Here is a 24460-nt window from a genome sequence, read left to right as displayed (position 1 = left end):
TCTTTTCACCGAACAAATCATTTTCTTTAAATTTTCCTCCAAAACTTTAATTTTCTGTAAACTGTCATCATATGAAGCTGCAAGTTCATTCAAATGATACTGATTGTAATTGAAAAAATCTCCTAAAGCTTGAGAATATTCTTGACCTTTTTCTTTTACGTCTCCCTGAGCCTACCAACTGAATTCAGATACAGTTTCCAAAGTATCATGTTTTCTTTTCTTTGTTCTTCGGACAATTGATTTTGTCTGACTATTAAAATAATAATCTATCAAAGATGGAATAGTATTTGCCATTGGATCTAATTCAGAAACCGGTTTAAACAAGAATGATTCCCAAGGAATCTTAGTATAAATAGGTGTTACTAATGCCTTAAGAGATACAATAGATATAGTATCCACTCTGCTATATGATTCCATTTTTTGCTCATTTTCCTTGGCACTGGTTTCAGTAGATACCTGTTTTTCCTTGTCCTTAGGTACTTCCATTTCTTTGACTTCTGCACTTTATGGTTTCTCTTGCTCTATTTCGTCAGGAGAATTAATAACAATAATTTTATTCTTTTTTATGGAGTTTTTGTTCTTCCTATAGTTTCTTGTTCCTCTTTAAGATTTTGTATTGATGTAAATTCAACTTCTTCACCCATGACAACAAAACATTCTAATTTTTCAAAGTCTATTTCTTTTCCCTTCTTAGAAACAATAGAAGCCTCTGAAGTGAGTTCATTGAAATTAAATTACAAAAATTAAGTATTTTCCTTTAGAAAATTTGCGTACAGTTCCTCTCTAAATTCTTGCAAGTGTCGTCTTGAATCACTTTGTAGGATTTTTCCTCTTTGGACAACTTGCTGAAAATTATCAATGCATATAAACACCACATCGAAAGGTGGTTCTTGATGAATAATTTTTTTAATACAACTAACTAATATATAATGAATGGAAATGCAAGCTTTAGGATCATAGTCATAATGGGGAAAGTAAATAATCGGATTTCCTTAAGTTCTTCGACTTCGTTGATTCCGTGCCCTTTGTTTAGGATATTAATGTCACCAAACATTATTGGGAAATTAGGCCAAAGTTTCTTTTGCAGCTTACTCAACTTTTTGGCTTGCCCATACAAAACAACTTGATTAACCACTTCTCTCAAAGCAAGTGTTTAATTGCCCATTGTGAATATACATCGTACAATGTAGAGAAATAAATGGGAGGACACTGATTGATGTTGATCTAACAATTCACAATTAATCCTTGTGCCTCTTTCTTCTTCCTCTGATATTTGACCTCAAACTTGGCAATAAGCCTAATTTTCTCAAATGGAAATTGCAGAAATTTTTGGAAACTTTGTTGTGTCCAAATTGTAATGTTTTTTATTTTTCCCTGGTCCTTGGATACAAGATCTTCTATAGGCAATTTTAATTCTACTGAAACTGCTTCCTTTAAGAACTTGCTTCTTGATAGGTCAAATTCTTCTATAAAGTCCATTCCCTTTTCCCAAATTGATAAACATTGCTAATATGCCATTTGTATACATGCTCTTATTTCATTTTGCTTTCTCTCGCTGCAACTTAGCGAAGCAAGCATCCATTTTTTGTCTCTCTTAGAAACTCTTGGAATTTCAGTAGATTGAAATTCATTTTCCCAGTCAAGTATAGACAGAAACTTTCTTTTAATTGATTTGTCTTCTTCTACCAATGAATCAATTCTTTCACTTAAATCTTTAATTTCTTGATAAACGATTGAGATTTTATCCATTTTTTTTTATAGAATTTTGTTTGATTCTTCCTTAAAATTAGACAAATTTGTAAAGCTTGATCTTTGAAAATATTGAGACTCTATGTTCCCTGTTGATTCCAATTTACTTGTTATCTAAGAGATTCAATTTCCTATTGCAAAGCTGTGACAATAATGGCATAATTTCTCTCTGCTTCTTCTTTCCAGATGCAGATTTGATCTTCATGTAATTTTCTCAATCGCTGAATCTCTTGTTCATGTTTTGCGTTTACTTGTTCCAATTGTTTATGTAAATTGTTTTGTAGGTTTTATTTTTCTACAGTTAATCCTTGAATTAAATTAGAAAAATATCGCTGTGAGTTCTCTTCACCAAACAATTCATTTTTCTTCAAAACTCCAAAACTTTAATTTTATGTAAACTGTCATCATACGAAGCTGCAAGCTCATTCAAATGATACCAATTATAATTGAAAAAATCTCCTAAAGGTTGAGAATATTCTTGACCTTTTTCTTTTACGTCTCCCTGAGCTTGCCAACTGAATTTAGATACAGTTTCCAGAGTATCATGTTTTCTTTTCTTTGTTATTCGGACAATTGATTTTGTCTAACTATTAAAATAATAATCTGTCAAAGATGGAATAGTATTTTCCATTGGATCTAATTTAAAAACCATTTTAAGCAAGAATGATTCCCAAGGAATCTTAGTATAAATAGGTGTTATTAATGCCTTTAGAGATATAATAGGTATAGTATCCACTCTGTTATATGATTCCATTTTTTGCTCATTTTCCTTGGCACTGGTTTTAGTAGATACATGTTTTTCCTTGTCCTTAGGTACTTCCATTTCTTTGACTTTTGCACTTTATGGTTTCTCTTGCTTTGATCCGTCAGGAGAATTAATGACAATAATCTCATGTTTAACCGTTTCTTCTTTTTCTGGAGTTTTTGCTCTTCCTATAGTTTCTTGTTCTTCTTTCAGATTTTGTATTGATGTGGTTTCAACTTCTTCACCCATGACAACAAAACCTTTTAATATTTCAATTTCTATTGCTTTTCCCTTCTGAGAAACAATAGAAGCCTCTAAAGTGAGTTCATTGAAATTAAATACCAAAATTCAATGGACTTTAACTCTTCGAATGAAATGTTGAGGTGTATAGCCTTTTCCTTTAGAAACTTTGCTTACAGTTCCTCTCTAAATTATTGCAAGTGTCGTCTTGAATCACTATGTAGGAGTTTGCCTCTTTGGACAACTTTATGAAAATCATCAATGCATATAAACACCACATCGAAAGGTGGTTCCTGATGAATAATTTTTTTAATATAACTGACTGATATATAATGATTGGAAATGCAAGCTTTAGGATCATAGTCATAACGGGGAAAGTAAATAACCAAATTTCCTTAAGCTCTTTGGCTTCTTTGATTCCGTGCCCTTTGTCTAGGATATTAATGTCACCAAACTTTATTGAGAAATTAAGCCAGAGTTTCTTTTGTAGCTTACTCAACTTTTTGGCTTGCCCATACAAAACAACTTGATTAGCCACTTCTCTCAAAGCAAGTCTTTCCGGAATATATCGGGGTAGAAAATGGGGACCAACTTCGCTGCCAAAAAATCTGATGTAGGAAAATAATTCTTCAACAAACCAACGATCTATTGATTCTAGGTCTTCTTTTAGATTATCACTTATTCTGGGAGGTATTGTTCCAAATAGGATTTTATGCAAATGAATCAAAACATAGTGGAAAATATCATAAAAATGGTACTTAAAATTAGACTCCCATAAAATAGGAGCATAATTTTGAATAACTATTTCCTCGTCAGATGGGTAATTCCGTTTCATGAGGGGAAATGAGACCAAGGCAATAACAACATCTAATAAATAATCATACATAAAAAATATATAATTGAACTTGGGTGGAGATGACACTGACAACTTCACTGAATCTGTGATATTCTATGACAATAGGTCAATCGAGTTTAAGGATTTCCCCTCATTCAAAATGCTATGGATTATTGCGATCCATTTAATTTTACCATGCTCATGATCTAGTTCCCCATATAATCTTCGTAGGATTTTAATAAGAAATCTAACAAGCTTCTTAAAAATAACTATGGGATAATCATTTTTTCCTTTGAGCTTGAACCCTTCTGATTCTTCTCTCAACCATTCATCAATTACTATATCATAATTCTTGTGAGCTTCCTCGAACATAATACTTCGAAATTTATGAAAAAACTCATAATAAGTGAGATTTGTGGGGTAGTGAACTTATATATGCTCGATAACACTTTGGATTTCCACGAGGCTACCTCTAGTTTTTGATGGTCACATATTGTTTGGGTTTTAATATCGGCGCAAGAGGTAATCCATGAAATCATGTCATAGTAGAGAAAATTTTTGGCCCTAGTTGCTACTTTATGTAACTTTGTCACTTTGATTCTTTCAAACAATTCGTTCTTTGTTTGAGTAGCTCTTGGATTTTTTAACCATTCCCTTTGCTCAAATTATTCAGATATCTCCTAATCGTGCCTTTAACCTGTTGTATTTATTGTTTTTCCGCCTCGTATTTTCCCTTCTTTGCCATTGTATAACCTGTAAACAACAACATAGGATATATAACTTTTGCTTATCTAAAATTTTAAATTGAATTCAAGAATTTCTGAAGAAATATCGTTATGCTTACACATAATTTTTTGAAACTTCTGCTGTGTTTCCTTAATTCAATGGTTCTTGTAACAGGACTTAAGAAACGAGCATGCAACCAGAACACCTTAAAATCTTAAGTTTGTAATTCAAAATTTTCCGTTTTTTGGCATTTTAAGAGTTGTAAAAATTAAGAAAGCATATATAAGTTTGACAATTCAAAATTTGGAATTGAATTCAATAAATTTGTTTAAAAAAAAAAAAAACATTATGCTTACACATAATTTGTTGAAACTGGTACTACGTTGCTTCAATTCAGTTCTTCTTTGAACAAAAGTTAAAAGAACAACATGCAAATACAATACCGTAGAGTTTCCTTTTTTTCCTACTTGATAACTTATAAATGCGAATACAATATACATAAGTCTTGCTAATTTAAAATTTGATATTGCACTCAACAATTTCTTAAAAAAATGAAATTATTCTTACAAATAGGTTTTTGATACTGGTACTTAGTATACTTACTTCAAATTATCTTCGAACGATACTTCAGAAAAAAAACATTGAGGCACAACAACCTAAAATATTAAAATCTTGTTTTTTAAAACATGGAACTCACGAACGAACATGTGCATTAATTTGCTGTAAACAGGCCAACTATTTTTTGTTTTCGGGAATTGCAAAAGAATTTTATTTATTTATTTATTATTATTATTATTATTGATCTAACAAATAATTAATTGAACGTGAAATAAGAAATTTTCAAAATCTTTATTAAAAAGAACACCGCACACAAATCAACAAAAAATAGTATTTTATTTGAATGATTATATGGATCGGAGGTCGGGAGGTCCACGAGTCGAGCATTTTTAATTTTATCATCAATTTTTTATATTGCGATTCTTACTATACCATAGTTAGACATGTTCTTTATTGCGTGAATCGTATAATGGGGAGGTCAGACAATCGATAGTTTTCTTTGTTTTGTTATTCACTTGTTGTATCCCGACCCCGACCATACCATAGTCGAGTCATTTAATTAGACCGTTTAGTTCGAAGGCCAGGTAATGCTGGCGTCTGGAGGTCACTTAGATTATTTATAATAAAATTCCTAGTCATCTCAACTTTCTAGTCACATGGTCGTAAGGTCACGTAGTCCAAAGGTTAATTTGTTTAACACTATTTGTTTTTTTATTTTTAATTTGTGACACACAAAAGGAAAAAGGCTCCTTGTAAATATGATAACAAGAATGAAAATTATTTCTCAGGATTTTAAATTAGATCTTATGTATCAAAAAATTACAGAACATGTATCATGGAACAAGTTAGTATTGTCTTTTTATTTTGAATCATAAAACATTAGTAGTAACACAAAGACTTTTTATTCCTCTTGTGCACGATTAATTTATGCTCATATTTTAACTACAATTGATAATGAAAAATGGCTGACATATACAATTCTACCTTTAGCTCTTGTGTGCTATTTACTTAATATTAGCAATAAAGACTCGATTAGTAAATGTCTAAAATATTTTTTTGAATTTTAGTTACTTGAAACTAGTGATCAAGGCTAGATTCAATAATTTCTAAATAATTGATTACATTTGTCATAGTTAAAGTTACTAATGTATACTGTGTTTGATAACCACAAAGTAAATTGTTCAAGTAGTTGAAAGCATATTGTAGACTTGCTATACATATAACTATTCCTCCAACTAAAATACAAAACTGCTTTTATTTTTATTTTTTCCAAATAAATCAAAGATATTTTTGTAACAAAAATGCTTTAAAGACACTTGTATCATGTGTAGCGATATTGCAGTGAAAACAATGAATAAGAACCATATCAAAGTAGCAGGTACAAATGAGTGAAGAACTTTATGGATTTTGAATCTCTGAACAAAGGCAAGTATACCTAAGATCATTATGTATATCATAGCTATCATGATTTTCGCTGCTTTGCTCTCTGGTGGCACACATTTCCGATTATCTTGCACAATGAATAACTGTAGAATCAACAAGAGGAAATCTATGAACATTGACCAAGCACATGAAAGGAAATAAATGTGATAACATTTGTCTTTATTTCAATGAGATTCCTGAAAGAGGTGTAGTAAAATGGAATATTTCTCAATGATTGGAAGATGTATGCTATGTCCTTTGCTAACAAAAATCTATTAATAAGCATTATGATTAGGGTTGCATAGAGATGCTTTGTATGTCCAAGGATCCTTAGATTGACTTAATTTTAATCAATGTTTTTTTTCATTCATAACTCACTCATGAAATAACATTTCTATACCTCTAGTTAAATTGAATGAGAAAATACAAAGAGAGATATGAAAAACAAGACAATCCTGCAACTTTTGTTATGCTAACAACAAGAGCAATAAAAGAACATCCAGGACACATAGTGGTTCTAGTATTCGAGAAACATGAAATTTCCTGCAAGGTTGGCAACTGAGACAACATAAGCACATGTCAAAGATAACCATGCGTATATTTCTTACTATGTGACAAAGAGCATTTTTTCCCTTGTACATGAAAGCATGTCTTCTTTTTTTATTGTTACATTAAAATAATGATAGTTAGAATTCACTGGATATCAACATTGAGCCGAAGCACATAGGGAGACCTTGTAGAGGCCTAGTACAAAAATCAATATATCATAATACATCTTGTGGAAAAGAGGCCTTAGTATCAATGTAGAGCAAAAAATTTCAAGAAGCACAAGAGTAAAAAATGCCATTTATGACTTCCTGGTTTACCTAGAAATGAGTTTAACATCATTGTTGTTTTCCTAGTTTCTGGATTTAGTGACCTAGTGTAACAACTTGTAGCACTCTGCAAACAAAAGAAAAATATAATACAAAGCCCATAAGAAAGGAAGCATAATGAATTATTTGCAAAGGTACATGATGAAACAAACACTAAGATTGAAAATCAGAAAATTATAGGGAAAACTATGCATTGTGAGATTAATTATCATATTAACATTAAAATATGCAATACATACAAACTAGTTTCAGTTTCAGAAATTAGTGCATTACTAACTGTATCATGACTACGTGGATGCACAATACTGCTATACTGATTATGTCAAATGACTTATCAATGTACTCAAAGATTATTTCATAACACTTCCCAACAATATTAATTAATAGGTAATATGTGCTTAAAAAACACCTACCTCTTTATCCATAAATTTATGTTTTCCTACTCTCTTAGTCATTCCACTGTTTGAAGTGTGTGGCATGTGTTTTGGATGGTCATTGACCTCAGTTCATTGATTCACTAACAATATTGGTACAATAAGAACATGTGGCTGGGGATCAATTGTAGACACATTTTCTGTTATACCCCGTAACTCTATTTTAACATGTTAATTTGACATATGTTTTTGATTGGTGTATTGATGCAAATATCAGTTTTTGCCTCTAATTGAGAGCTAAATGAAACTGAATTAAAATTGAACATAGTTCTACTATGCTTAATGAATACAATAATAAAAACACTTGATTCAATGATTCAACAACTTTCAACATTTTGGAAGTAGGTGCATCCAAATATAGAAGTATAATGATATTTTTATCATCATAATGAGTTCCATATTGTTACAGTGAAAGCATAGACTCCAGAGTGACATGAGAAATAAAAAATAAAAAATAAAGGTACTAATGATTGAGAGATTATTTTACACATTTCTCAATGTCTTGTTTACAATATATCTAGAGCAATAAATTGAATATGTTAAATAATAAATACATAAAATACCTAAGGCAATATTGTTACAAAAAACACTATGGTAGAGAGAAACTAAAATCTGTCATAATTTCAAGGTAAGGTTGATTACATAGGCTAATGAAAATTTTATCATAAGAGCTCATAATTCAAAATAACTAAACTATTTATTATTCATAGCAATGACAATGTGCTACAAGAAAACGACCACTGATTCCAAATAGTACATATATCATTCACCATCCATCAAAGAATCATTATCACAGACCAAACATTTGAAACTATTAACATGTGCTATGGTAAAGAATAAACTATTAGCTTGAAATTGAAAAAAAAGTGGCTACAAAAACGATGAATCCATGTGACCATGCATCACTGATGACAAAGAGACAAAAAAGTTATTCGACATTTTATTAATTCATTAGATAATAAACTCATAATTATATATAACTGCAATGCAACACTGTATATCTTAGGAAATAAAAATCCCTGTGCAAGAAATCCAATCAACAGAAGCACATAGTCTACCAAAAAACACTTGTCCAAACATAAAAATAAGGATGATTTGATCGATGGCAAAATAAACTGAAAATACAGGTACCTCAATTCTCCTGTACTGCCTTCTTTTAACAAAGAGCATTCAATTGTGCATATGTAGAAATGAACACATTGATACATATGCAAATGTTTTGTTTTGTTTTGTTTGTTTTTGTTTGTTTGTTTTTTTGTTTTGTTTTGTTTTTTGTTTTTTGTTTTTTGTTTTTTCGTAACATAACATAGTTCTAGAATTTACAACGAATGAGAAACCAAGCTAGTATTTTAATAGTGGAGAGCAAAACATCTACAAATATATAATTTGACATACTAACTATTATGGAGTTATAAAATGTTATTGTGGAGCTAAGATCTAATGTTCTTATTAACCAAACAACGAGACCATAGTCTTATAGAAAATTTGATATGACTAAAATATCATATTGCATAATTTTCACTTTTCTCTCTATTTTCATGAGCAATAAAACTTACACGAAAAAGAGAAACAAGAAATAGTTATAAAAAAAAGAAAAGAAAAAAGAAAGTATTCTTGATTGAGATATTTCAACATATATCCAAAAAGCACTTGACTAAATATTTTTTTGTGTTTTGTAATTTTGCAACTTGCAATAAAAGCAAAAGTAATTATTAATCGTTCTGCAAGTATTTGTCAATTATGAATTCGTGCCGTACAGAAAATAAAAAATGAAAAGAGCAATGATAACTGAACTATCAAACTATATGGACTTGATATACGAACGGATATTTTTGTCTATTGCCCACAACTCTTTTATCTCAACAATTGTTAAAGTAAAAATACCTCGAATACAAATTTTTCTTAAATTAAAAACTATAGATGATATGCTTTGCATGTATTCCTGAAAATGTGTCTCAGAAAGCACTCGACTAAATGTTTTTTTTTGTTTTTTTGTTGGTGTTTTGTAATTTTGCAACTTGCAATAAAATCAAAAGTATTTATTAATATTTCTGCAAGTATTTTCCAATTATGAATTCGTGCCATACAAAAAATAAAAAATGAAAAGAGAAATGATAACTTAACGGTCAAACTATATGGACTTGATATACAAACGAATTTTGTTGTCTGCTGGTCATAGCTCTTTTATCTCAACAATGATGTTGTTAATTGTTAAAGTAAAAATACCTTGAATACAAAGTTTTCTTAAATTGAAAACTGTAGATGATATGCTGTGCATATATTCCTGAAAACTTGTCTCAACAATAACTAGGCAATGTTCTTTTAGTTGTGGCATATGTAACATACAATCAATTTTGCAATTCTCTGTTTCCAACATGCATTCAACATTGTGCTCATACGTAAATGTTGTGCCATCTTTACAAATTGTGCATTTGTATGTGGTTGGATGGACAAGTTGTTTGCATTTATCGCAAATTCGATGAAAAGGAGGAGAGAAAACATTTCTGGCTTTTAGCACTCCCTAGATCTATTTTTTTTTGTTTTTTTATTCCACAAGGAAAATTGAATTGTTAGAACCAATATGTATTATCAAAATCCAAGATTTTTCACATCAAACTAAAACTACTGTTACTTGAACAAAAAAGCTATTGGTAAATATACCTGTGCTCTTGACATTACAAAAGACAATAAATGTGCCTTTGCACAATCATCATTCAATGGCTTAAGAAAAGTTGTTGATCCAGAGTGTAACTATTGACTCCCTTTCACATTATTTTTGACAATGTTTTTGAACAAATAGAGTAGAGTCATCTTTGATGCCAATTCATACTATATTTTGAAAAAATGCTCTCTATGACTATCGTTCAATAGTTGTTGCAGTCAACTAGGCAACTGATTTTTGGTTAAATAATCTATGTAAAAAGAATAATGAGATAATTGCCACATTGATAAGAATGTAAAACAAAGATACAATAACACAATTTTAAAGAAACTATTAGTTTTTTTTGTTCAAAATTCAAGTATAGTTATTCTAGCAACAAACTTACAATTGCATTATCCTCCGCAACTTCACCATATTTTATATTGAGTTCTAGTTGCTTGTTATTTTGGTGGCAACCTATTACTATTTCTCCTATTGACCCAACTGCATATGCATCAATTGTAAAAATGAGACTGTGTATTGTTGTATATGGAGCCAGTTTGTGTTTTTTACAAACGTGTGAAATTGATTCAATTGTGGTTTTTTCTTGTAACACGATGCAACACTTTGCGTCTCCTCGTTCATAAATAACCTGGTTTCCTATTGTAAAATCTATAATTCGAACACTATTTCCAACAATAAACATGTTTTCGAAACACTCTATAAGATTATTTCCCATGTTCGCTGTGATAGTCAATTGGCCGTGGCTATCAACCAAATCAACGTTGAGAAACCACGCCTTTGTAGGAGAGTTAGGACTTTCAGTTTGTGCTGGCCCATAAATAACCAATATATCACCTTCAAAAGTTTTTGCATGTGCTCCTGAGCATATTTTAATGATTGACGAGGATACTGCTTCCATTGTTTTTACTTTGCTTATATGAAAAATCAAAACAACATGCTTCAAAAAACACTGACATTGATTTAATGCAAATATGTCATTTGACTATACAAACATTTAGTGCAACACAAACCTAACCTTTTTGGATTCTCATTTTCCACCATCTGTTCTTCCAATATTTGTTTGCTAGAGCTATATGTTTCCATGATATTGTTTCAAATCACTGAACCAATCATTGCCAGAAAACGGAAATGCAAGGTATCAAGTAAGTGATAGTTATACAAAGAACATTTAAAACAATGTATACTCTACAATAATAAATTATATATACATGAATTCTATTTTATAGTACTAATAGCCATTGGTTCATGGCTTTGTAGTAAATGTGCATAAGTCACAATAAAGAAAATGTTTTATAGATTTCATCGACAAATATACATGTAATTCACTTCTGGAAATGTGTTATTAAGAATTACCATGGGAATTTTTTTTGCTTTTACTTTTTATCAAAAGCAGTCGCACAAGAAATAATGTAATATGAACTAAAATCTAAAGCAAATAATACTATTTAGTAGATGTAGCAAACCTCAACAAAGTGGAAACTAAAATGCGTAGATTTCATACCAAGCATTGCATTAAAATTTATAGTTATAGAAGAGAAATAAAATAAATTTATGTTCATAGTTTAAAGACTTGATGGAATTTGATATTTGCATGTTTTCATTGTTTCCTTATTTTTTGTTGTGCATAATTTCTTTGTTTTTCAATATTTCAAATCAAGGCATATGCCAAAGGTGCATATTTGCAAATGTGACAAATATTGTGACAACTCAACAATGAAATTCTAGAGTACAAACATTGGAAAAATGACTCAAGATGAAAACAAAAATATGGTGAGACAAATTGTATGATGATATGTCCAATAAGCATCAAAGACATGCAAAGAAACAACAGTAGCTGAAAATTTTGTCCAAAAGTGATCTAGCATTGAGCTATAGTCAATTGTCCTTTTTTTGTATCAAGATTGAAGTCATTATTTTGAATAAATGAAAGTAGGTTTTTTTTTTTTTTTTTTTTTGGCTAGTTTGCAACATGTCCATATTGAAATCACCAACAAGCACAATTGGCTAGTTGTTGCATGTGTGGTTTAAAATGAGTTTGATGAAACTAATTATCTAGTCAATTTTTGCATTTGGTGCAATATATAGATTTGCAACTATATTGAGTTTTTCTCTTTCAATATGGAATGTTGGAAATGTTGATTCAAATCCATATTTTGTATAAGTGATATGATTCTCAACGACAATATTTTTTATATAGAATGTGAGAATTCCATGTAAATGGTATAAATGTAAGTTGTCATATTTGCTACACAATAATAGATTTGATGGGGATGATTTTGCTTTTGTTTTTTGGAAACAAAAATTGTCAACACTCATTTGATCATACTTAGCAATGATATCTTTAAAATGAAAGGACACATTATGAGCGTTCAATGAACATATTGTCAAATCGTCAAGTGTTTTATTTTGATATATGCTATTTTCAAGCTCATACAAAGCATTATGTCTAAGTCTATTTAGTTCAATAACAACTTTTTCATTGAGAGAAAAGTTACCATGTTCCAGTTTGTTTAATAAATACAATAATTAATATCTTTGACATGAAAAAGTGTAGTATAAACAAGTCCATGTTGCCTAACTCCTTTTGGGTCAAAAGCTAATTTGTCAACTGTTAACCCTTGTGATCAATGTACAGTTTATGCACATGCCAGTTGAACAAGAAAATTTTCTCTTGTAAAACCAATTTTGTTGTTTGATTCATTATTCCTATAAACTCTAGTAACAAGTGTCCATGCAAAAATTATCCATATTTGTACAGATACGCCATTTTTCCCGTTGAATAGTGCCAACAACTGGATCAACAAATTCGATTCAAATTGCACCATTTTCAACTGTTGTCAATGCTCTAACAATTCCTTTAGCACCATTGACCAAGTTATCACGAATATTGTAATTTTCACCAATTAGTTCAACAAGCATATTTTTCTTTCAACATAGTAGTAGATGGCAATTGCAGTTTCATATGTTTATTGTGATTTATATTTGTTGAGCCAATTGTTCTATCATATGCATTTAGTATAATTGCTTCTTTTTTGATGAGATACAACATTCTTTCATTATGTTCATTTACATTCTTGTTTAAATAAAATAGGTATGGAAATGTTGGATCATTTGGTCTTGAGCTATAACAATGCTTATTCAAGAATGCAAGATCAACACTAGTATGTGAAAGTCCTTATTTTGTTTAAGTTCGATACAAAATTTCTATTGTCTTGTCACATTACATGTTTTAATTCATAAGTTTTCACATTTTCTTTCCAAAAATCGTAAGGAGCACTGGTTTATTTAAGATGTGGTTATTAAAATATCCAGCAATCACGTACAAGTTGTAATTGACATAGCTTACCACAAAATATTATGTCAAGGCTTCCAAACAGGCAAGATGGAGTATGGATAATTTCATTGGGTCGCTTGTCAATGCTATAAAACAATCGAGACCCAATTAATGAAGACTCATTTATCAATGGAAATTTAAGTTGTTCATATTCTTTGCTCAATACATCGAGTGTGTTAGAACCCAATAGCACCATGTGACATGGTGAAAGTGGAAAATGAAAAGATGAGTGGAATATAACACCATGTGAAATATATGTAACTTTGCCAACAAATACAATTATTAGACCCTTTCTTATTTGAAAGCATTTGATAACATCAGTAGGGAAACTTGATCAAAAGAAAAATATTAGGAAGTTCTATTCTTTAGAGAATTTCTCTTGAAAAATTCCTAGGGGACAAACGATTTCATAAGGTGCAATATGTATTATTCTTGTATGAAGATCATGGATAAGGTGGCCCTTTGAAGGTACAAGGTGAGTCTAGTTCCTTCATTTTTGGACTATCACTCTAATGATCTTTTCTACTTCGATTAGAATGTTCTTTCCATACATAGTTAATTTCTATTTATTTGCTTTTGTATAGAGATATGTTGCACAAGTCATTTAATGAACATATTACTTTCTTGGGTCAAATATTTTGAGACAAATAAGAACTCTTGTATTCCAAGTTTATTTTTAGCATATCTTCCATAGTGCCATCAATTTCTCTAGACAATGCCCTTTGAATTCCATCTAGACTAGAAGGAACATATATGTTTGTTCTTGTTAATCCAATTTGTGATGTTTTGTAGCCAAGTTGTCTTATTTGTGCTAAATCCATCTTTGGTGCCACTAACCTCTCTTCCAAATATGTCATTTGTGCAATAGACAACATTTTTTTGTTTGTTTTGGTGTTTCATTTCATCGAATATAAAGAGGCGATGCGAGTGTAGGGACATTTTTCATTAAGTATTACATTCACTTTTATTTGATTAAATTCTCCCTCATTGAACAGTTTGGTATGCACAACTGATTTTTCTTAAACAACAGTCCATCTTGTAAGAAGTAATCCAACCATTTACTCCTATCCATCAAAATAGGATTTTTACAAGCCTCAAATGCCTCTTTAAAATCTGAATCGGTCTCATATAATTCTTTAAGAAAATCAAAACCCAACACTTGGATTTGACTCTCTTGAAGCAATACATTTCTCCTACTTAAGGCATCTGCAACTTTATTTGATTGGCCATTTATATGTTTCAAAACAAAATGGAAACCTTGAAGATACTCTACCCATTTAGCATGTTTCTGGCTGAGCTTTGGCTGCTGCATTATAAACTGTAGTGCATGGTTATCTGAATAAAGGATAAATTCTTTTGACATTAAATAATGCCTCCATTTTTTAATGACTGCACAACTGCGTAGAACTCCTTGTCATAAGAAGAATACTTCTTTTTGGAATCATTTAGCTTTTCACTAAAATAAGCTATTGGTCAGTCTTCCTGACTTAAAACACCTCCAATTGCTTCTCCACTGGCATCACACTTCACTTGAAAAGGTTTGTTAAAATCAGGCAGAACCAAAATAGGCTTTTCAGTGATTTTTTTCTTTAACAGTTGAAAATTCTTTTCTGCTTCAACAGTCCATCTAAATGGTTGTTTGTCCTTCTTTATGGTCTCAATAATAGGTGCATTAATCTTACTAAAATTCTTGATGAATTTTCTATAAAATCTAGCAAGACCATGAAAAATTCTTACCTCAAAAACACTCTTGGGTGAAGGCCATTCTATGATTACCTTGATCTTCTCCGGATCCATCTTCAGCCCTTCAACAGAAATAACAAAACCCAAGTATACTAGTTCTTCTTTCATGAATGAACACTTTTTCAAATTCAGTAATAATTTCTCCTGCTACAGCCTTTGTAAGACATAATTCAAATGCCTCATATGCTCTTCTTTAGACCTGCTATAAACTAATATATCGTCTAGATATACTATTACAAATTTACCAATTAAATCTTTAAAAACTTCATTCATGAGTCTCATGAATGTGCTTGGTGCATTTGACAGCCCAAAAGGCATTACTCTCCACTCATACAATCCCTCATTTGTCTTAAAAGTGGTTTTCCACTCATCCCCTTCTCTTATTCTTATTTGATGATACCCACTTTTAAGATCTAGTTTTGAAAAATACTTTGCTCCACTCAAGCAATCCATTAAATCTTCAATTCTAGGCAAAGGAAATCTGTACCTGATTGTGATTTTATTGATGGCTCTTGAATCTGTACACATTCTCCAACCTCCATCTTTCTTTGGACTCAGCACTGTTGGTACTGCGCAAGGACTCAAGCTTTCTCTGATCAGCCCTTTGTCAAGCAATTCTTGCACCTGCTTCCTAACTTCTTCATTTTCTGTAGGAGTCATTCTGTAAGCTGCTTTGTTAGGTAGACTTGCTCCAGGAATCAAATCTATATGATGGTTATTTCTTCTAATGGGTGGTAATTCATTTGGCAAATCATCAACAATAATATCACAATAATTCTCCAACATTTATTGAATTTCAATGGGTAAATCAGAAATTTTAGTAGAAGTCATTATTACCTTGGGCTTGCAAATCACAGCAAAATTTACCTCATTCTCTTCAATCTGCTTCAAGTATTCCTTTCCTCCTAATAACAGAGTTTTTGGATCAGTCTTCTTTCCTGGTACATCTTCTTCTTGCAGAGGCAACAACGTATGATTGACACCATCCTTTCCAAACTTGTAGGTGTTTCTTTTTCCATCATGCATGGCTCCTTTGTCATATTTCCAAGGTCTTCCAAGCAATATGTGACACACATCCATTGGCATCACATCACAAACAATTTTATCTTTGTACTTGCCCACCTAAAATTCCACTTCACATTGTTCATTTACTAACAGTTGATGTCCCTTTTGCAACCATGACACCTTGTAAGGTGTTGGATGTTTCATTTTTTTCAGCTTCAATTTCTCTACCACTTTTGTAGAGACCAAATTATCAATGTTTCCACTATCAATGATCATCTGGCAACATTTCCCTTGGACTTTACACACTGTCTTGAATAAAGTCTTTCTTTGTGATGGTTCAACCACCTCCTTTGCTGGCTTGAGAAAAACTTTATTAACTACCAAAGATTCTCCTCTCTCTGGTATATTTTCTTCTTCTGTCACTGCTGTTGTTGGTGCTTCTCCCTCAGCTTGAGCAACAATGGCATTCCTCTGATTTGTTTCTGCATTCTCTGGGCACTCAAAATCTCTGTCCCCCAGTTTGTTACATCCATAACATCTTATTTCTCTGCCTCTTCCTCTGCCTCCTCTTCCTCTAGAAAAACTCCCTCTGCCTCTTGCATCACCTCCTGTGGGTGCATGCTGGGTTGAGCTACTGCTAGCTCCATCTTTAGGTGTTGTAGATCTCCCTCTACCACCTTGACTTCCCCTTCCTTGAAAAGTAACTCTTCCTTTGGCAGACTAATTCCTCATGAGTTTTTCTTCAGCTTTCAGTGCTATCTGATAAGCTTCCTCTATTGTTTTAGGAGATAGTAGACTTAAGACCATTCATATATCTGGACACCTTCTCATTTGTATCATGGGCTTCTCCAGCTCTTATGCTTACCTTGTAGAACTCCTCTGTGTATTCTTTCACTGTCATAGACCTCTGTCTAAGATTTTGCATCTATCTAAACAAGGTTTGATGATAATTACTTGGCAGAAACTTACCTCCTAGCTTTGCTACCATCCTACTCCAATTCTTGATTGGTTGCTTGCAAAGTCTCTTCCTTTCTGCTTGCACACCATCCCACCAAAGCATTGCATGGCCTTTTAACTTGGTGACAGCAAACTTGACTTTCTTCTCATCTTCTGTTTATTCATAATCGAAGAATTTCTCCATGCCATTAATCCAGTCTATTAATTCTTCTGGATTCAGTCCTCCTTCATCTATTGGAACCTCGATCTTTGGCCTGGCTGTGGATCTCACCACTGACTAAAAGAACCTCATCTCAAGAGTAATTGCTATAGCTTCCTCCTCTGCAGTTTCAACCTTAGGTTCACTAACATCTCCATCATCTATGTTCCTGCTTGTTGTTAATGCATCCAATCTAGCTTGCATATGTTGCACAACTTCCATTACTTCAGTGTTTGCAACAGGCCGTCCTCTTCCACCACGTCCACGTTCTCGTCCTCTTCCAACTCTGAAAGCCATATTAACTTTCCTTCTCCTGCGTTTGAGATTCAATTTAGTATCAAAAGGGAACTTTGATACCACTAATGGTGGCCTAGGTGCAGGCGATATAGACAACCTCTCAAATGTGGCCATAATTTCTTCTAATTTTGACTGACTCTCCCTTTTTGCTTCTGGTTACGTATCAGTCATCTAATGATAAAACTGACAGCCACATGGGTCTTTCCTCAATCACCCCTACCTTGGTTATTGTTCACAATTAACAAACCGGCCTTTGTTCCTATCGGAACTGTAAATCCATAGGATTTACACAAAAACACTATCGGTGGTTTTTAGTATGGAGTTCATGCAATACACTATCGACGCTTTCAAAAACACTGTCATGACTTCAATAGTCTTGGTGTAATTCCAAAGGAATTACACTATCGACACTTTATTTCAAAGACTTTGTATTAACTGCAAATAACACTATCAACAGTTTATAATCGGGCTTTCAAACACTCTTACCTCTGATGCGATAACACGTGCTCTCAGAAATCGCTATCGGCGACCTCCAATGCCCCTATACTTGGTTCCTTCCACTCTGGGCTTGCGATGCGATAATCCTCGCGGACCCGACACCCCTTTCCACCCTTCTCTATAATGTTTCGGGTCCGGACTGTTGGGGGTTCGCACTCGGCGGTTCCAAAGGGCTTTCCACTCCACTTGCGATTCTTCGATGCGATATCGGTTCGGACCCAACACGGGTATGAACCAAATCTAATAGAATTTCAGGTCCGGGACTATGCTCCGGCTAAGTGATTTTCACGATTTCTCTGTGTAAAACAGAGTTTGGCCGCAGAACTCTATAAAATGATTCAAGAAGCCTGCGCTCGCCGATATGAAGGAAAAACGATTCTAAAAGCTTCAGTCTAAGCATCAATTGGAAAATCAGGCTAATTAATCGATATTGAACTCAGAAGAAAGCAATTGAACAGATACACACATACAATTGTCAATTAATCGAGAACCATTAATTCAGATGAACAAAGAGGGGTGTTTGCAGATGATAATGCTTTCGGGCTCTACTCTCACTATGAGCCTCCCACCATTTTATTTATGATCAATAGATAAAGCCTTCTCGGCCATTATCTTTTACAAAAGCATGCTTTTACATAGAGTGATTTAAAGCGTAAAGCTTTGTTACAACTTATCCATAAGCAATTATTTTAGCTTGATTTATTCTTAATTCTATTCTTATCCTAAACTAGGAAAGCATGAAACTTGCTGGCTAAAGGACCCCACTCCCTTGCCTGTAGATTTTTTTGGATTTTTGGAATATGTTTGAAGACTTTTCCCTCTAAGTCACATGCTCCTGCATCAATATCCCTTTTCTTTATGAGGAGTCTCAGATCCTCGTACCACATATTTGAAATATATATCTTCTTATGACTCAAATGATTATATAAAGAAAGAGACCTCCAAATCTTGAATTGACATAGAAAACATTTATATGATTGATGTAGCACATTCTCAACAAGAGATTTTTATTCAGGTCAACCAAGACGCATACTGACCTTGAACTTTGGTGAAGGGTTCTCTTTAAGGAAGGGTCCCACCTACTAGGTTGATTTATTATCATTAAGTCAAGATTTTTTTTATCTTGTTATTATTAGGGAAGAATTAGTTAATGATGACTGCAATGACTTGTGGAAATTAATGAATATTGACAAGTGTCGACACCACCCAGTTAATAATTGTTGATAATTAAATAAAAATTTTGGAATATATATTCCAAAATAGCTATGCCTATTGGCATAACTATTAATAATGACATTAAAATTATGGAAGCCCTATTCCAAAATAAACACATCTATTGAGTAATTATTAATATTAAGAAGAGTCTTTTCTGTAGAAATCATATAGGAGAAAATTTTGCGACGCGTTTCGAACTAGCTAGTGTAGTTCATCATCAGGACTAGATGAAGATGCAGATCATGGCACATGCTTAAATAAAGGGCGATGTAGAGACCCGATGTAGAGACCAACCAGCTAGTGTGGTTCATCATCAGGACTAGATGAAGATGTAGATCATGACACATGCTTAAATAGAGGGTGATGTAGAGACCAACCAGCTAGTGTGGTTCATCATCAAGACTAGATGAAGATGCAGAACATGTCACATGCTTAAATAGAGGGCGATGCAGAGACCTGATGTAGAGACCAAAATATCATATAATGGATATAATTTAGTTAGTTTTTATAATTTTTTTAAATTTAAGCAACTCAAGATGTATCATGTAGTAATTATTTTGATACTTATTATGGATATATACTTATAAGGATTTAAGTTAAAATAAAGTTATAATTTAGTTAGTTTTGATGCTTATTATAAATTGATGCCTAGTTGACCAACTATTTAACTCATATATCTCCCTCATAAATAGTAAAATAAAGTAATATATAAGCTAAACATATATACATTTAAAATAATATGGAAAAATATTCTTAACCACAAAAATTTACTCCCACTTTGCCATGGATATTCCTACTCTGTAAATAGGTTTAATTTGTGTATACTACTATAAATATTCTAAAATATTTAGTAGAGATTAAATCTTTGCTATCCACCTAATAATTATTGATAATTAAATTAAAATTCAAGAAACTCTATTCCAAAATAAACACACATATCCACAATTTATTCAAAATATTTTTTTAAACTATAAATAAATATTTTAATGATAATATAAATTAAAGTAATGCCCACAAGGCTTTGGATTGACGGTGAATGGGTGCACTGTTAAGGCACTCCTTGCAATAGGTCACTAAATCCCCTGTGCGTGCTTACCTACCAAAAAAAAATATAAATTAAAGTAATAATACATTTTCAAAATAAATAAATACCATAATAATACATTTTAAGCGTCAATATATTTAATGAATTACAGAATAAAAACTCATATTTAATATAAATAAAAATTACATAAAAAAATACCCTAGCTAATATTTCTTTATAATGAATCAACTTTAAAATGTTAATTTTGGTACCAATATTAGTATAAGTATAAATTTTAAAATTGCAAATGCAAATTCAATTTATTAGAAACAATAACACTAATTTAAATTAAAAAACATTTTTAAACTAATAATATATTTATTATTAAATTTTTAGTTTTTTTTCCTGATTTTTAGAATATTAATGTGTAAAAAATAAACAATAATATTTATATAATATATAAATAAAACAAAATTCCCAATAAAATAACAAATTAAAATTGTAAATATATTAAAATTTATATAACTTTTTAAAATTTAAATAATATTTCAAAAAATAATTTCATTTAAATTAAAATAACTTTGAAATTAATAAGAAATATATTAAAAATAAAATATTTATAATATAATAAATATACCAAATATGAAATATTTATGTATTATGCATTGAATATAACATATTTCATTAATTTATGGAATATTCTAATACAGATTAATGGTGATATATGATATACTTTTGAGGTGTAGTTTATTTGGTTGGCATATGGTGTAGTTCTGGCTAGCTCAGGGTCAAACCTCATGGGAAGATTGAGGATGAAAGCTATTTTGGGGGAATTAAACTTCTAAAGAGACATCCCATTGTGAGTGACAATAAACATTTTTCCATAAAAAAAATATTTTTATTTTTCAATTTTCTAAAGAAAAATGGAATAAAAACACCCAATTTTTTAAGCGTCATTTCAAAACATTAATATAATTCAAAGTTAGTAAAAAACATTAGAAAGTTAAAAAAGGTATATGAAAAAATTCACGATTATATTTGCCCCATACCCATAGGGTAAATGGTTAATTTAAAAACTTCACATAAGATACTTAGAATAAATGTTAAATATTGCATTTGATGCACAATATATTTTCTCAAATGACCATGATAATGATCAGCAATACGATAATGGTTATAAACTCAAAAAAATAAATAAATCAAAATATCAAATATTTGTTTAGCCGTAAAAAACTTTAAAGGTATACTTTTAAAAGATACATTTATAATAGATTATTCTTTTTATTTTTTATTTGAAGATAGATATTTTTAATAGTTTTCATTGGTACTCATGTTCTCTATTATAATTAAAATTGCTTTTCCAAGAGATCTTTTGAAATCCAATGACTATTTCAAAAAAATTGTTATTGAATATATTAAAAACATGTAGATAGATATAATGTGACTATTTTTTTTAGTTTTTATTTGAAAATACGATTTTTTAATAGTTTTCATTAGTAGTCATGTTTTCTCTTATAATTAAAATTTCTTCTCAAAGAGATTTTTTGAAATCCACTAGTTACTTCAAAAAAAATTGTTAATGAATAGATTGAAAACATGTAGATAGACTAAATGTGACTATTCAAAAGAGTACCTATTGCAACACATCATAACCACACCTACCTTATCTCAACTTTGGGACATTTAAATGCACCTATGGTCAAGAAAATTGATGTTTCCACATTTGTTGGCCGTTTCTTCTATGGAATATTTGGTTTAGTGAAATGGTAAAAAAAGTGAAATGGTCAAGAATTGATGTTTCCACATTTGTTGGCCATTTTTTCCATGGAAAATTTGGTTTAGTAAAATTGTAAAAATGTTGATGTTACCACCTTTGTTGGCCATTTCTTTCCTGCCAAATTTGGTTGATCACTGAGTTTATATGATACAATCAAAAAGTTTAGAGATTAAACCCACAAGTTAAAATCCACACAATTACTCTATGGTCAGAGTTCATCCACATTGAGAAAATTGTTAAAATAATATGAGAAAAAATGGAACCATAAAAACCAAGATATTCAACAATAACCTTTCTCGATGAAATCCTATTTCAAAACCCTTGAAATAGCTTAACTTCTCTAACGCGTTCAAAAATTATGCTCCATTCTTTTCTAAAGCGTTAAAAAATTATACTCCATTCTAAACATTTAGATACAATTTTATAGTAAAATAAGCTCATTTAAATTTTTATTTTAAAAAATATAAATATTTGAAATAGATTATAAAAAATAAAATTTTAATTACCTCAAATAAATCCATCATGCATTCCACCTAAGCGGATGCCAAGAACCCGCAATCGGTATAAGGGTTGCCTTTTGGGTGGGGTGGAGTCATACAATTGTAGTTGTTGAGCTCTCCCAGGACCACTGACATTGACTTCTCAAAATAAATGCTATCTCCAAGTTGACGAGGACAATCCGTATTTCGAAATTAATGCTTTCACATCATTTGATGGCGACTCGAGAGGAATACAATGGAATATGCCAAATGAAATTCGGATATCCTTTCAGAGAGTTCGACTTCAACAAAACAGATGGTGGCTGGGGGTGTTTTTGGTAAATTATTAAAGATTTTTATAGGTTGTTTTTTTCAGAAAGAAAAATCAGGATAGATTATATTGAGAAAATATAAAGTTCTTGGGTATAAAGAACGCTGAATGTCTCAACCTGTATATCTGATCATGGAGAGCAGAAAATGAAAGACCATATGAGCATAAGAATATTTTGTTTTCGAATTGAAAAAAATATTGGTTATTTTTCAAAATTTTAAGTAAATTTATTAAAATTTTTGAAAAAAAAAAACGGAATATTTTGAAAATTAAAAATAAATTTTGAAATTGGATTTTTTTTTTCGCTAATTTATATAAATGAAATAATTAATTTATAAGATTATATAATACAAGTTGTCTTGACGAAAAATACAAGCCCTCTAGAAGGGAATTTTAGGTCTAACCATGAATTTGTGTCTACACTGGGAGACCCCATGCCTGTACTCAACTTTTTGCTCTGTGTTTTCAAACTCATCCAACTAGTAGAAACAGAGAAGGGGAAAATCTAAACGAGCAAACCTATGTAAGATGTCTTCATGCTTCTCTAAAGGAACAACCTCTCCTGCTCTCAATAAGTCGGGATCCCTCTTCTGCCCCAAAAATAAATAAGTGCCTATGCACAGTCCTCTGAAAATACAAAGGCGAAAGAAGAGAAAGGCTTCTTGCGCAGAGAGGTGAAGCTTGCAACTCCACCAAGGTACTAACCAGGCTTGTTGGCAGGGGAGAAATGCGTGTGTTCCTGCGTGACTCCGCTTGGGTATTGTCCAGGCCTGCTGGCAGTGGAGCAACACCAGAGATGAAAGCTTATACTCTGAAATTTTTTAACTTGCGAGCAAAACTGCCCTTCCCGATTTCGAAACACTGTGATCAAGCTGGAACTTGTTGTGTTTGACTGAGTTGGCGAAAGGTGAACCATATCTGTCCATGGGGTAAGTGGGGAAGCCGAAGTAAACCGCACGATGATTCAATACTCCCTGAAAAACCAAGGCCCTGTGCTGTCAATGGACCAAAATAGAGTATCTGGACTTCAACCAGTGTGTCGTCAAGTGTTGTAGCGGCTGCAACACCCTCCAAAATTTTGGCCTGCATTCAATTTCAGAGCCTTCCTTGGGTTTTTCCTTGATGTTTGCAAGCACTTGGGCTCATCCCGTGAGCCCATGTTGAGACTTTGCACCTTCCTCGCTTAACCATTCATCAGACATCTTTTTGCATGTTGGTCACAATGTCATGCTTGCACTCATGTGGACTACTCTGCTGGGTGTTGTACATGTTATCCATTCACTGTGTGTTTGTGACTGTCGCATCCATGTGGACTACTCTGCTGGAAGTTGCGCATGTCGTGTGCCTTTGAC

This window comes from Pinus tabuliformis, chromosome 2_2 (assembly GCF_031772625.1).
Source record: "Pinus tabuliformis cultivar Carrire ecotype Pingquan chromosome 2_2, CPIR1, whole genome shotgun sequence".
NCBI lineage: Eukaryota > Viridiplantae > Streptophyta > Pinopsida > Pinales > Pinaceae > Pinus > Pinus tabuliformis.
Note: the sequence above shows the minus strand (reverse complement) of the source record.